A 13,601-nucleotide genomic window follows, 5' to 3' on the forward strand; every position below is an offset into this window, starting at 1 on the left:
GTGTGGCTAGGCTGGGAAACACTCACCTCTCCAACCTTATCCTTAGGGTTTCTTTTATGTTCACCCTGTCCCTCACCTACCTTACCCACCTTCACACTCCCCTCTTTGGGTTTGGTGGATTTTACAACTGGCATCTTTTGAGAGATACCAGAGGGGGCTTTCTTTGATTTGGATTTTGAAATTTTTGATGGTTTAGTAGCTTGGGTAGGCAATTGTTGAGTCATTGACACAGTTTCCATAGCTACACTAGAATTCAAAGAAATATATGAGGTTGGAAGAGTGGGGACAGATGAACTTACCTCACTTACCTGAGGTGCTTCCATTACAGGGAAATAGAAGAGTGGCACCTCCTTATGATGGTTTATCCTGTTTAAATCTGCATTAATTCTTCTCTCTTGAACCCAACAATCTTATTTGTTGTTTGGGTTCTCAAGCACAATTTCCTCAGAGAGGTGGTTAGCTAGCATCATGAAAAATCTAGCAAAGTAAACATTTTTACCCCTCTTCTTTAACTCCCCTAATTTGAACCCCAACTCAAACAAAACAAGATCACTAAAATTAAAGAACTTATCTGTAAATAGCATGTAAAGCATGTTAAGCATAGAAATATTGACAGAATCAAAATTACTGATTTTACCAGAAAAGACCTTGGTAACTACATCACACATGAAACTCCATTTTTTCCTAAGACCCAACCTCCTAATATCACTTAACTTAGAAGTAGAGATTGCATAGTTCATGGAATTAAGCATATTAACAATATCAGTATCTGTGTGTGGTTAGGTCACAATATTATCAAGAATTTTGAAACATGCTTTAATAACATCATTATTTATACGGAATTCCTTACCTTTAATAGTGAGTGTGATGGTCTTATCAGTAGAGTTGTATGTGATAAGTGGCATTTTATACCACTTAAAACATCTTATAATGGCTTAAATTGATGCCTTGAATTTAAGTATTTTGTGTATTTGATGCGTTTTTATAGTGTTTGTGCATTTCAGGGTATTAATTAAATTTCGGGAGAGATTTCATCAGTAATAAGCCTTGGCATGTGTTTAGCATTGTAAGTGGGAAGATAGGAGCAGATTGCAGCGAAGAAACGGGAGAAAAACAGTGCAGATTCCAGAAGGGGTCTGAGCGCCCGCTCAGGAATGCTGAGCGGCCGCTCAGGGACGGGAAATCAGAATTAATATTTTAGACTCCTGGGTATGTTTAACTTCCAACTTCTGAGTTAGATGGGTATTATGGGACTCCTATATAAGTAGATTTCAGAGACGTTTCACAAAGGTTGGATCGTAGTATTAATCGAAGAGAGAGGAGATAAGGAAGAAGACCGTTTTAGCACACCGCAACGAAGAGGAAGCATATTTTCTTGTGATTCTTTATTTCGTTGTAACGTTGGATGCTAGTTTTCTTTATTTTGAACCTATTTACTCTTGTGACGTACTCTGGTTTAATATAAGTAGTTTTAGTTATTATTCTTGTGTGTTATTATCATGTTTTCATATGAACCCATGATGACGATGAGTGCTATCACGGGCTAATCGTGATCATGGGGTCGTAATGGATTTACTATGGAATTCTTTAGTTAGTTGTTTAATACCTTAGTGTGTGATGATTGTATGATATATAGTATTGGTTAGGCTTAGTCGTCTTATGTGCGTCGCGAACATATAAGATAGGGTGTTAATCTCTTTTGAAGCGACGGTGGATCTTGAGATTTAGAACTTGCCATGCTAGCATAGGTTCATGTACGAGTATGCATGATTAGTGGATAACTGTAACCATTTTATTCGCCTTGTGTAATCAAAAGGAATAACTTGTGCTTAAATCGTTATGTTGTCAATTTCTGTTGACATATAGGGACTCAACATAATTGATGCCTATTCAACTTCTATCTTAATTGTGGATGCTTGGTGGAATGGTATTAGTACAATGAAAGTTGGCTTTTATCAGTTTCGTGTTATTCGATTAATATCATTACTGTTGCATGCTAAGGGTAATAACAATGACTATTGAAGGAAGTAGTAATGAAGTTATGATCTCATGAGTGTTTTAATATTGTTAATTCAAGTGTTAATTAAGTGCTTAATTCTCGTAGTTAATTGTAGTTAATAATTAGTTAATCAAATCTAAGTGTTATAGTTTTAACATTGAGAAGTAATGATACATTGGTGAGTGAGTGTAATTGAACATAATTAGTCTGAGTCTCTATGGGAACGAACTAGAAAGTATTCTATATTACTTGCGAACGCATATACTTGCGTGTGTTATTAGCGTGTGTTTTCGCCCTAACAAGTTTTTGGCTCCGCTGCTGGGGACTCGACGTTATTGTTTAGTTTATGTACTTACCATCATTGGTCATTAGGACTCCGTGATTAAGACGTGTTACTTGTTGTTTCTGGTTGTGTTTCAGGTACTTTAGCGAGCGTTTATGCAAACACGTTCTCGTAATCGCAGGAGGACTTTAGACACGGCTGAGGAGACAGACGAAGTTCTTGATATTCCAGAGAAGATAGATTTTGAAGATTCGGATTCAGGAAGTGAGCATAAAGAGCCAGTAATCATGGGTGATCGTATTGTTCCGGCAGATCCAGCTCTTATGGACTTTTCTCGGCCCAAAATTGATGACATTCAGTCTACCATTCTTCATCCGGCTATTCAGGCTAACACCTTTGAAATCAAGTCGGGCACTATTCAGATGGTGCAAAATTCTGTTTCTTTTAGAGGTGCTGCGACTGAAGACCCCAACATGCACATAAGGAATTTTGTCGAGATCTGCAGTACTTTCAAATATAATGATGTGACTGATGAGGCTATCAAGCTGAGGCTTTTCCCATTCTCACTGAGGGATAAAGCTAAGGACTGGTTACATTCTGAACCAGCTGGGTCTATCACTACTTGGCAAGATCTTGCGCAAAAGTTTCTAGTGAAGTTTTATCCAATGGCGAAGACTGCTGCTATGAGGAGTGCTCTTACTCAGTTTGCGCAGCAACCTACAGAATCTATGTGCGAAGCTTGGGAGTGCTACAAGGAGATGTTGAGAAAGTGTCCACATCATGGAATGCATGATTGGATGGTGATCACTGGTTTCTATAATGGTTTGGGTGCCCAATCTCGGCCCATGCTCGATGCAGCAGCTGGAGGCGCCTTATGGGCCTAAAGCTATACTGAGGCTTATAATCTTATTGAGACTATGGCTGCAAATGAGCATTAAAACCCAACTCAAAGGATGATGCCTGGGAAGGTAGCAGGTATTTTGGAAGTTGATGTAGTTATAGCTATTGTAGCGCAGCTCCAAGCGCTGTCTATGAAGGTCGATTCTCTAGCCACCTATGGAGTCAATCAGATAGCTATGGTCTGTGAGCTTTGTGCAGGTTCTCATGCTATGGATCAGTGTTCTCTTTTTAACGAATCTGTTCAGTATGTGAACAATTATCAGCGACCGCAGCAGCCTGTGCCAGCTACTTATCATCATAATAACATAAATCATCCAAATTTCAGCTGGAGTAATAATCAGAATGTTATTCAGCAACCATATCAGCAAGGCGTAAGTAAACAGTTCAATCCACCTAGATTCCAGCAACCACAGCAGTATGCTCAAAGGCAATCATATCCTCAACAAGGAGGTGCAGCTCCACCCTCTAGTGCTGATTTTGAGGAACTTAAGCTGTTGTACAAAAGTCAGGCGGTCTCTATCAAGACCTTGGAAAATCAGATCGGTCAAATAGGCAATGCAGTGCTCAATCGTCAACCTGGCACACTTCACAGTGATACTGAAGTGCCAGGTAGGAAGGAAGCTAAAGAGCAAGTCAAGGCTATTACCTTACGGTCTGGAAAAGTTGCTGATGCTGAAAAAGCAAAAGTAGGAGAGGCTGAATTTGGTGATGAAGAAGCTAAGCAAAAGGAGAAAGCGGCGGAACCAAGGAAGACTACTATTGAACACACTCTGCCTGAGGGAAATACAGGGGAGAAACAGCTCTATCCTCCACCACATTTCCCTAAGATATTGCAATAACAAAAGCTGGATAAGCAGTTTGGTAAGTTTCTGGAGGTGTTCAAGAAACTTCACATCAACATACCTTTCGCTGAGGCTCTGGAGCAAATGCCTAGTTATGCGAAGTTTACGAAGAGTATTCTTTCAAGGAAGGTGAAACTGGATGATCTTTAGACCGTTGCTTTAACGGAAGAATGTAGTGTTGTGCTGCAACAAAAGTTACCTACAAAGCTTAAAGATCCAGGTAGCTTCACCATTCCTTGTACCATTGGCAAGTTGTCTTTTGACAAGTGCCTTTGTGATTTTGGAGCAAGCATCAATCTGATGTCGTTGTCTATCTTTAAAAAGTTGAATTTGCCTGATCCAAAGCCCACCTACATGTCTCTATAATTGGCTGATCATTCTATTATATACCCATGAGGCATAGTGGAGGATGTGCTAGTAAGGGTGGATAAGCTCTTCTTTCCTGCAGACTTTATTATTCTGGATTTCGAGGAGGATAAGAAGATCCCCATAATCTTGGGGAGACCCTTCTTGGCTACAGGCCGTACCTTGATAGATGTACAGAAAGGTGAACTTACTATGAGGACACTTGAGGAAACACCTACCTTGGAGCTTAAACCATTGCCTGAACACTTGAGGTATGCTTTTTTAGGTGATGCATCTACTTTACCTGTCATTATTGCATCTGACCTTTCAGGTAGTGAGGAGGATAAGCTCTTAAGGATCTTGAGAGAATTCAAAGCGGCTATCGGATGGACTATAGCAGACATCAAAGGGATCAGCCCTTCATACTGTATGCATAAGATTCTGCTAGAGGAGGGTAGTAAGCCGACTGTTGAGCAATAGCACAGACTTAATCCTATCATAAAAGAAGTGGTGAAGAAAGAAATTCTGAAGTGGCTGGATGCAGGAATCATTTATCCTATTTCTGATAGTTCTTGGGTGAGCCATGTGCAATGTGTACCTAAGAAAGGAGGTATTACTGTGATAGAAAATGAGAAGAACGAGCTCATCCCCACTTGAACAATCACAGGATGAAGGGTATGCATGGACTACAGAAAGTTGAATAAGGCCACGAGGAAGGATCACTTCCCTCTTCCGTTTATTGATCAGATGCTTGACAAGTTGGCCGATCACGAGTATTATTGTATTCTGGATGGTTATTCGGGGTATAATCAGATATATATTGCACCAGAGGATCAAGAAAAGACTACCTTCACTTGTCCATTTGGCACGTTTGCTTTTCGCAGAGTTTCGTTTGGCTTATGTGGCGCACCGACCACTTTTCAGAAATGTATGATGGCTATATTCTCTGATATGATTGGAAATAATGTCGAAGTGTTCATGGACGACTTCTCAGTCTTTGGACATTCGTATGATGAATGTTTGAATAATCTTCGTGCAGTACTCAAAAGGTGTGTGGAAACTAATTTGGTGCTCAACTGGGAAAAATGTCACTTATGGTGCGTGAAGAAATTATTCTTGGGCATAAGGTCTCTAGCAAGGGTCTTGAGGTGGACAAAGCCAAGGTGGGAGTCATTGAAAATCTTCCACCAACTATTTCTGTGAAGGGAATCCGTAGTTTTCTTGGTCATGCGGGTTTTTATCGGCGTTTCATCAAAGACTTTTCAAAAATATCTAAGCCGTTGTGCAATTTGCTCGAGAAGGATGTGCCTTTCAAATTTGATGATGAATGCTTGATGGCATTCAAGACTCTCAAGAGGAGTTTGATAACTGCACCAGTTATTACAACACCTGATTGGACAGAGCCTTTTGAAATGATGTGTGATGCGAATGATTATGCTGTGGGAGCAGTTCTTGGGCAGCGCAAGAATAATCTCTTTCATGTGGTCTACTATGCTAGCAAGACCTTAAATGGAGCTCAAATGAACTACACCACTACTGAGAAGGAGCTCTTGGCTATAGTCTTTGGTTTCGAAAAATTTCGATCTTATTTGCTTGGGACAAAGGTGACAGTGTTCACTGATCACGCGACCATTCGCTATTTGGTTTCCAAGTAGGATTCAAAGCCCAGACTCATTCGTTGGGTGCTCTTTCTACAGGAATTTAAATTAGAGATCAAGGATCGAAAAGGTACTGAGAATCAAGTAGCTAACCATCTCTCTATATTGGAGAATCCTGAGTCTACTTCACATGATAAGACATTGATCAATGAATCTTTTCTGGATGAGCAGTTGTTCGCAGTTCAGGAGGAAGAACCATGGTTCGCAGATATTGTGAATTATCTTGTCAGCAATATAATGCCTCCTAATTTGACCACAGCTCAAAAGAGGAAGTTTCTGCATGAGGTGAAGTGGTATATGTGGGATGAACCGTATTTATTTAGACAGGGAGCTGACCAGATCATCAGGAGATGTATCCCATTCTGTGAGATGGAGGGGATATTACGAGACTGCCACTCTACAGTTTATGGTGGACATTATGGTGGTGAGAAGATAACAGCTCGTATTCTGCAAGCAGGTTTTTTCTGGCCTACATTGTTTATGGATGCTCATCAGTTTGTTTTAAGGTGTGATCGTTGCCAAAGAGTCGGGAATCTTACGAGAAAGGATGAGATGCCATTAAATGTGATGCTTGAAGTCGAGGTCTTTGATGTTTGGGGAATCAATTTCATAGGGCCTTTTGTCTCATCCTGCAATAATCAGTACATCTTGCGGGCAGTCGATTATGTCTCAAAATGGGTAGAAGTCAAAGCTCTACTGACGAATGATGCAAAGGTAGTGTTGAATTTTCTTCACAAGCAGATTTTCACAAGGTTTGAAACGCCACGAGTAATCACAAGTGATGAAGGGTCGCATTTCTGCAACCGTAAGTTCACTTCTAAGATGCAGCGCTACAATGTGAATCATCGTGTTGCTACTGCGTATCATCTGCAAACGAATGGTCAAGCGAAAGTGTCTAACAGAGAGATCAAGCGCATTTTAGAAAAGGTTGTTTATCCGTCAAGGAAGGATTGGTCTTTAAAGCATGATGAAGCTGTTTGGGCTTACAGAACAGCATATAAGACTCCACTTGGCATGTCCCGGTTCCAACTTGTGTATGGTAAGGGATGTCATGTACCTACGGAGCTTGAGCATAAGGCCTATTGGGCATTGAAGAAGTTGAACCTGGATCTAGATGTAGCTGGAAAGAAGCGAATGCTTTAGCTAAATGAACTTGATAAATTTCGCCTCCAAGCGTACGAGAACAACAAAATGTACAAGGAAAAAGTGAAAAGGTGGCACGACAGGAAGTTACATCCTAAGTTATTTGTGCCGGGACAGCAAGTTCTTTTATTCAACTCTCGTCTCCGACTTTTTCCTGGGAAGTTGAAATCAAGGTGGTCTCGACATTTTATTGTCAAAACTGCGTTTCCACATGGAGCGGTGGAGATTTTTGAGAATGATCCGGACCAAGCATTCAAGGTTAATGGTCAGCGTTTGAAGCATTACTATGGGGACACGGCAAATCGGGAAGTAGTTAGTGTCGTTTTATTGTCAACTTGATTAAGGTACACTACGTCAAGCTAATGACGAAAAAGAAGCGCTTTTTGAGAGGCAACCCATGATTTGTTGTTACAGAAACCCTTAGAAGTTAGTAACCTATCCAAAACCACAAAAAAATCAGAAAAACAGGGAAAGGAAAAAAATTTCCAGAAGACCCCTGAGCGCCCGCTCAGCTCTGCTGAGCGCCAGCTTAGCTTTGCTGATCGACCGCTCAGGGCCCGACTGGAAGAAATTTTTTTTAAGTCCTATAAAAATCCAAAAAAAATCTGAAAAATAAAAAAACAAAACACAGTCCCATTACCCACGACCTATTTCCCCATTATCCCATATTTTTAACCCTCAAACCCACTCCTAATCAAATTTTACCTTAATCTATACCCTATATATACATACACCTATTCCATATACTCCCCATTCACTTGCAAACCTTTAACTCTCTCCTATATTCAAAAACACCAATCTTAAACACTTTTTCTCAGTTTCGATGGCACCCAAGAGATCCAGGACTATTGATAGCAGCAGTACTGTCCCTACTGCTGATTCTTCGAGGGGTACTGATGCGAGGTCTCGGTTGTTTGATAGGGCTGCTGAGGAGGAGTATACTAGGCTTCTGGGTAAGCCGATTTTGAAGGAGAGGGGGTTCTTACCATCGGGGATGGATGGTGAGTTGTTGCATATGATTGCTGAGAAGGGTTGGATTGCTTTCTGTGAGTCTCCTGAAGCAGTTCCGATGAGCGTTGTTTGCGAGTTCTATGCGAACGCGAAGGCTGAAAAGAATGGGTATTCTGTTGTTCGGGGGATGACGGTGGATTATCACCCTGCGGCGATTCGCTGTGTGATTGGGCAGCAACAGAGGAAGCCCACGGAGGAGAACTGGAACGAGAAGACTGCTGAGGATTTTGACTTGGACTTGACTTGTGCTACTCTCTGTAGGCCGGGCACAGTTTGGACTTTCAAGACTGGGACTAATGAGTATCGCCATTTTCCGGCGATCGCGATGAATAGGTATGCCCGTGCATGGAATGCTTTTATTTGCACTAATATTCTGCCTACTTCACATGCACATGAGGTCACAGTAGAGAGAGCACAGTTGTTCTGGGGAATTTTGAATGAGGAGTACTATGTAGACCTTGGTGAGTTCATCTACCAAGGAATTCTGAAGTTTTTGAGGGGAGCTGAGCACATGAACATCCCTTATGCATCCGCGGTTACAAAGCTTTACCGAGCAGTGGGAGTTCAGTGGCCGTCTCACGAGCAGTTGCAGTTGCTGGCCGCTCCTATTGACTCCGGGACTCTGCATGGGATGCAGGAATGGACTGGTGGGGAGCCCGAGGAGCATGGGCTGGGTTATCATCTTCCAGGAGGGCGTCTAGCACATGGTGCTACCATGGCGAGGCCAAGGCGAGATGAGGCTGGTTCTTCTAGAGCTCAGGAGGGTGCTGGGATGGCTGATGCCCAGTATAGGAGGCTGTCGAGGAGGATGGATGCTATGTACGAGACGCAGAGCAGGTTTGCTCAGGAGCTCACCCTTACGCTTGAGACTGCTTTTAGAGGCCTTGGAGCTGACATTCAGTGGCCAGTTTTTGGTGAGGACTCTGCATATCTGCCTCCTGATACACCACCCTCTGAGGGTGAGGATGATGATAATTATCACTCCAAGTAGGTATACCTTGTGTTCCTTTCTACTACCTTCACTGGGGATAGTGAAGATTTTAAGTTTGGGGGTGGTAGTTAAGGAATATTTTGTATGTGTGTCATATAGTTGCATATTCATGATAGTTTAGTTCATATAGTTGCATATTTTTTTCCATAAGTTTTTTTTATTTTATTTATTTATTTATAGCTTTATTTATTATGTCATGTAGCTCAGGCATATACCATGATCCCTTTTGCGCTGATTTACCGATTAATTTATGATGTTGATGCGAGTGTAGTGATAGCGTTAAAGTGATGTTGAGTCATGTAGGTTGATATGCATGCTAGAAACACTTGTAATTTCACTAAGTCTTAGAGAATGCTTAAGGACTAGATTGTTGTTATGGTTCGATGGTTTTCGAGGTTAATCTATTAATTATGCTTAGAATTTTATAATAGGTTCTTAGTGATAAAAGGCATGAAAAGAAAAAAATGGAGTGAAAAAAATGGAATTCATTGCTAATTGTGGCTAGGCGTCAAATGGCTAGTAGCCGGCTCGTATTTTTATGCGAGTAGTCTAGGGTTGAGCAAGATGGAGCGAAACTCACTTGCTCAGAAATTTTGAAAAAAATAAAAAGAAAAGAAAAAAATAGAAAAGAGAAAAAAAAAAGTTTATGAACAATTGATCACGAGTGGGCTCTTTGGTATTCGAGTTATTAAGTTCTTAGGGGACTTTGTTCCTAGTGACCTAAGGCTTCTATAGTCTGGGATCCGCTAACCTAATGCTCGCTACATGGATGCCATTGTATAAGTCTTTTGTGGACCTCACTCGTTGCACGGTCAAATAAGCATTTGTTTGTTGTGTTAAATAAAAGCTTGATTCCGTAATAAGCTCCAGTGATCTTGAAGTGTTATAAGTCATTTTGTGCCTAGAATTTTTATTCTTCGTATAATCATGTGATTGCCTTGAGGATAGTCGAGTTATGATAATTGATCTAGTTTCAAAACATATCTGTTAAGCATCTTCACACACCATATTTCCGGCTGTATGTTAGTTTGCATGGTTTGATTGATCTTTATTCGCCTAATTGCATTTGTTGAGATGTCGTAAGTTGGTTGGTTTGGTCGTAGTAAGGGGGATCGCTGCATTTCATATAGATTGCATTCATGCATGTTTTTGTTTTATTTTTGAGTCTGTGACGCTTGAGGACAAGCATCGATTTAAGTTTGGGGGTGTGCTAAGTGGCATTTTATACCACTTAAAATGTCTTATAATGGCTTGAATTGATGTCTTGAATTCAAGTACTTTGTGTATTTGATGCGTTTTCTAGTATTTGTGCATTTCAGGGTATTAATTACATTTCGGGAGAGATTTCATCAATAATAAGCCTTGGCATGTGTTTAGCATTGTAAGTGGGAAGATAGGAGCAGATTGCAGCGAAGAAACGGGAGAAAAACAGTGCAGATTCCAGAAGGGGTCTGAGCGCCCGCTCAGCTCTGCTGAGCGACCGCTCAGGAAGCTGAGCGCCCGCTCAGGAATGCTGAGCGGCCGCTCAAGGACGGGAAATCAGAATTAATATTTTAGACTCCTGGGTATGTTTAACTTCCAACTTCTGAGTTAGATGGGTATTATGGGACTCCTATATAACTAGATTTCAGAGACGTTTCACAAAGGTTGGATCGTAGTATTAATCGAAGAGCGAGGAGATAAGGAAGAAGACCGTTTTAGCACACCGCAACGAAGAGGAAGCATATTTTCTTGTGATTCTTTATTTCGTTGTAACGTTGGATGCTAGTTTTCTTTACTTTGAACCTATTTACTCTTGTGACGTACTCTGGTTTAATATAAGTAGTTTTAGTTATTATTCTTGTGTGTTATTATCATGTTTTCATATGAACCCATGATGACGATGAGTGCTATCATAGGCTAATCGTGATCATGGGGTCGTAATGGATTTACTATGGAATTCTTTAGTTAGTTGTTTAATACCTTAGTGTGTGATGATTGTATGATATCTAGTATTGGTTGGGCTTAGTCGTCTTATGTAACACCCCCAAATCCGGGGTCGGGGATCTGGGTTGTCACGAGTTCCATTTCCCTTAATAACACCCAATCTTAATAATTAATCGACTACTCTGTACTGTGACCCCATAATAAACACACACACCACACGTTATAGTCTCAGAGATGAACATTAAAAAAAAATTAATCACAATTCATTTTATTCCACAATTATCTGCCAATGCACCTTAAACAGGTTTCTGAATAAATTTACATTTCTTTGCCATTATTACAATTCATAATATACATAAGTCTGGTACATTATTAGTTGAAAACTTAGCCTATTGGTAATTTCTACCTCAGCTACAGCGTCCTCAACGCTTCCAGAAAGCTGCGGAACGTTTCCTAATCGCTTGCGAATCGGGAGCTTGGTCTTGTTCATCTTTTCTATCTGTTGTTGTGTGATGAAAGAAGAAAGCAAGGGTGAGCAGCAAGCCCACCAAAATAATATGTATAATGATTAACAATATCTGAGCCTTCTCATAGTACTCATGAAAGTCTTAGTCAAAAGAAATGAACCAAGTTGATATCTTAATGCGATGAAGTCGCAAAATATTCAGTATATATATATATACATATATACTTTTCAAAATATTCGAAGTCCTCTTCCATACATAATATACACAGAGTTCCAGTTTATAACTGTGTAAAAATATCGTTGCAAGGTGATCACATATATCTACGCTTGTCTCAACATTTTTCTGAAAATCTTTGATATGCATAAGATAATCATTTACTAGATATAAGTTTAAAAGATGAAGTTACAAGATACTCCAATATACTTATATCTTTTCCGAATACTACTTGAACTACCACCGTTCAAGTTATAATTAGTTTTAAAAGTTCATCACATAGATGAGAGTACAAGACAAGATTTGAATAGATTCAATCTTTGAAATATTTTGAAGGAAATGAAGTTATGATATACTTCAATAAGTCCCGATATATATATACACCTATATATATACATACGTTTCCTGAAAACCTCTGTCATGTAAAGTATGAACAGAATTGCAATATCCAATAAATTTGGAAAGGAAAGAATTTTGGCATAAACCTGATATCTTGCTGATCAGGCAAAGATACCAATAAGTAACCTTTTCTACTAGTAGATGGACGAATTCCCCACTGGTCATCACCCTGGTCGCAATAGGACCTTATGCTGGACTGCCACTCGGCCACTTATGCATTTGATGGACTCCCACTGAGCCACTTACACTATCATGGACGCCCACTGAGCCCATGTTGCTTATGCCGACTCAATAGATGGACTTACTTCCCGAACGTTGGGTAAGTAATCAATTCATTTACCAAAACTGCAACCTTGTTATGAATATAAAATATACCATAGAGCTGGATCCCTCAGGTTTTGAGCGAGTATTTAAATCCCCTTAAAAAGGAAGATCTTAAATATAAAAATGAGTTTTGGGATCCGCTCTAACTTTTAAAAATCATTTTGAAGACTCGAAAATACTTTAAAGAGTGTTTGGAGTAATGCTGATTTGATGAAGTAAATCAGTCCCAATATTTTTAGAAAATGTCTGAATATTATTATTTAAATAATATTCCCATAAAGAATAATCTTTATACAAATAATTGAAGTAGAAGTTGTAAGACTTATACTTAAAATGAGTATTAATTAACCAAAGATATACTTATACGAAAGTACTATCTTTATTTGAATAATCGAAAATAAGTTTGATTATCGAAACATTATTCTTTAATAAAATAAAGAATATTATTAAATAATAAGGAGAGTCATAATACCTCGAATGAATATTATAAATAATATTGATTAAATACAATAAAAGAGTCAATACATCCTCAAATGACTATCCAATTAATAATCATTAAATAATATAAACTGAGTCATAAGCCCTGGAATGAATATTCGAAATAATATTCATTAATAAAATAAAGGAGTCATAAGTCCTGGGATGAATATTCGAAATAATATTCAATAATAAAATAAAGGAGTCATAAGTCCTCGGATGAATATTCGAAATAATATTCAATAATAAAATAAAGTTATCGAATAAACCTTATTCGATTAATAGTTTTGAAAACTATAACCATATATATATATATATATATATATATATATATAAATCTACTCGGGATCCTCGACTCCCGATTGTAGAAAATGTTTTCACCTTTGGGTCCCTATACTAAGGGTATATGCAAATTACGGCTATTCTCTAGCATAGGTATTATCAACTGAACCAACAGATATATTTGGCAAAAATACGAAACAGGCATGCATATATATATACCGTATCAGCATGCTTCAATATATCGCAACATTTGCTAATTAACCAACATGCATCTATCGCAAGATAATGCATATACATATATACATCACAACAACAGTATAACGGGTAGAAAACTTGCCTGA

The 13,601-nt window shown here is 39.2% G+C and overlaps 1 non-coding gene across 1 annotated transcript; it reads right to left on the reverse strand.

Annotated features, from left to right (window-relative positions):
• Positions 1–2,962: 2,962 nt before the first annotated feature.
• LOC141722245 (small nucleolar RNA R71) lies at positions 2,963–3,069 on the reverse strand. Its single transcript, XR_012575266.1, has one exon. It is a non-coding gene; the product is annotated as a small nucleolar RNA R71 (small nucleolar RNA).
• Positions 3,070–13,601: the final 10,532 nt, after the last annotated feature.

Source organism: Apium graveolens, chromosome 4, assembly GCF_009905375.1.
Source record: "Apium graveolens cultivar Ventura chromosome 4, ASM990537v1, whole genome shotgun sequence".
NCBI lineage: Eukaryota > Viridiplantae > Streptophyta > Magnoliopsida > Apiales > Apiaceae > Apium > Apium graveolens.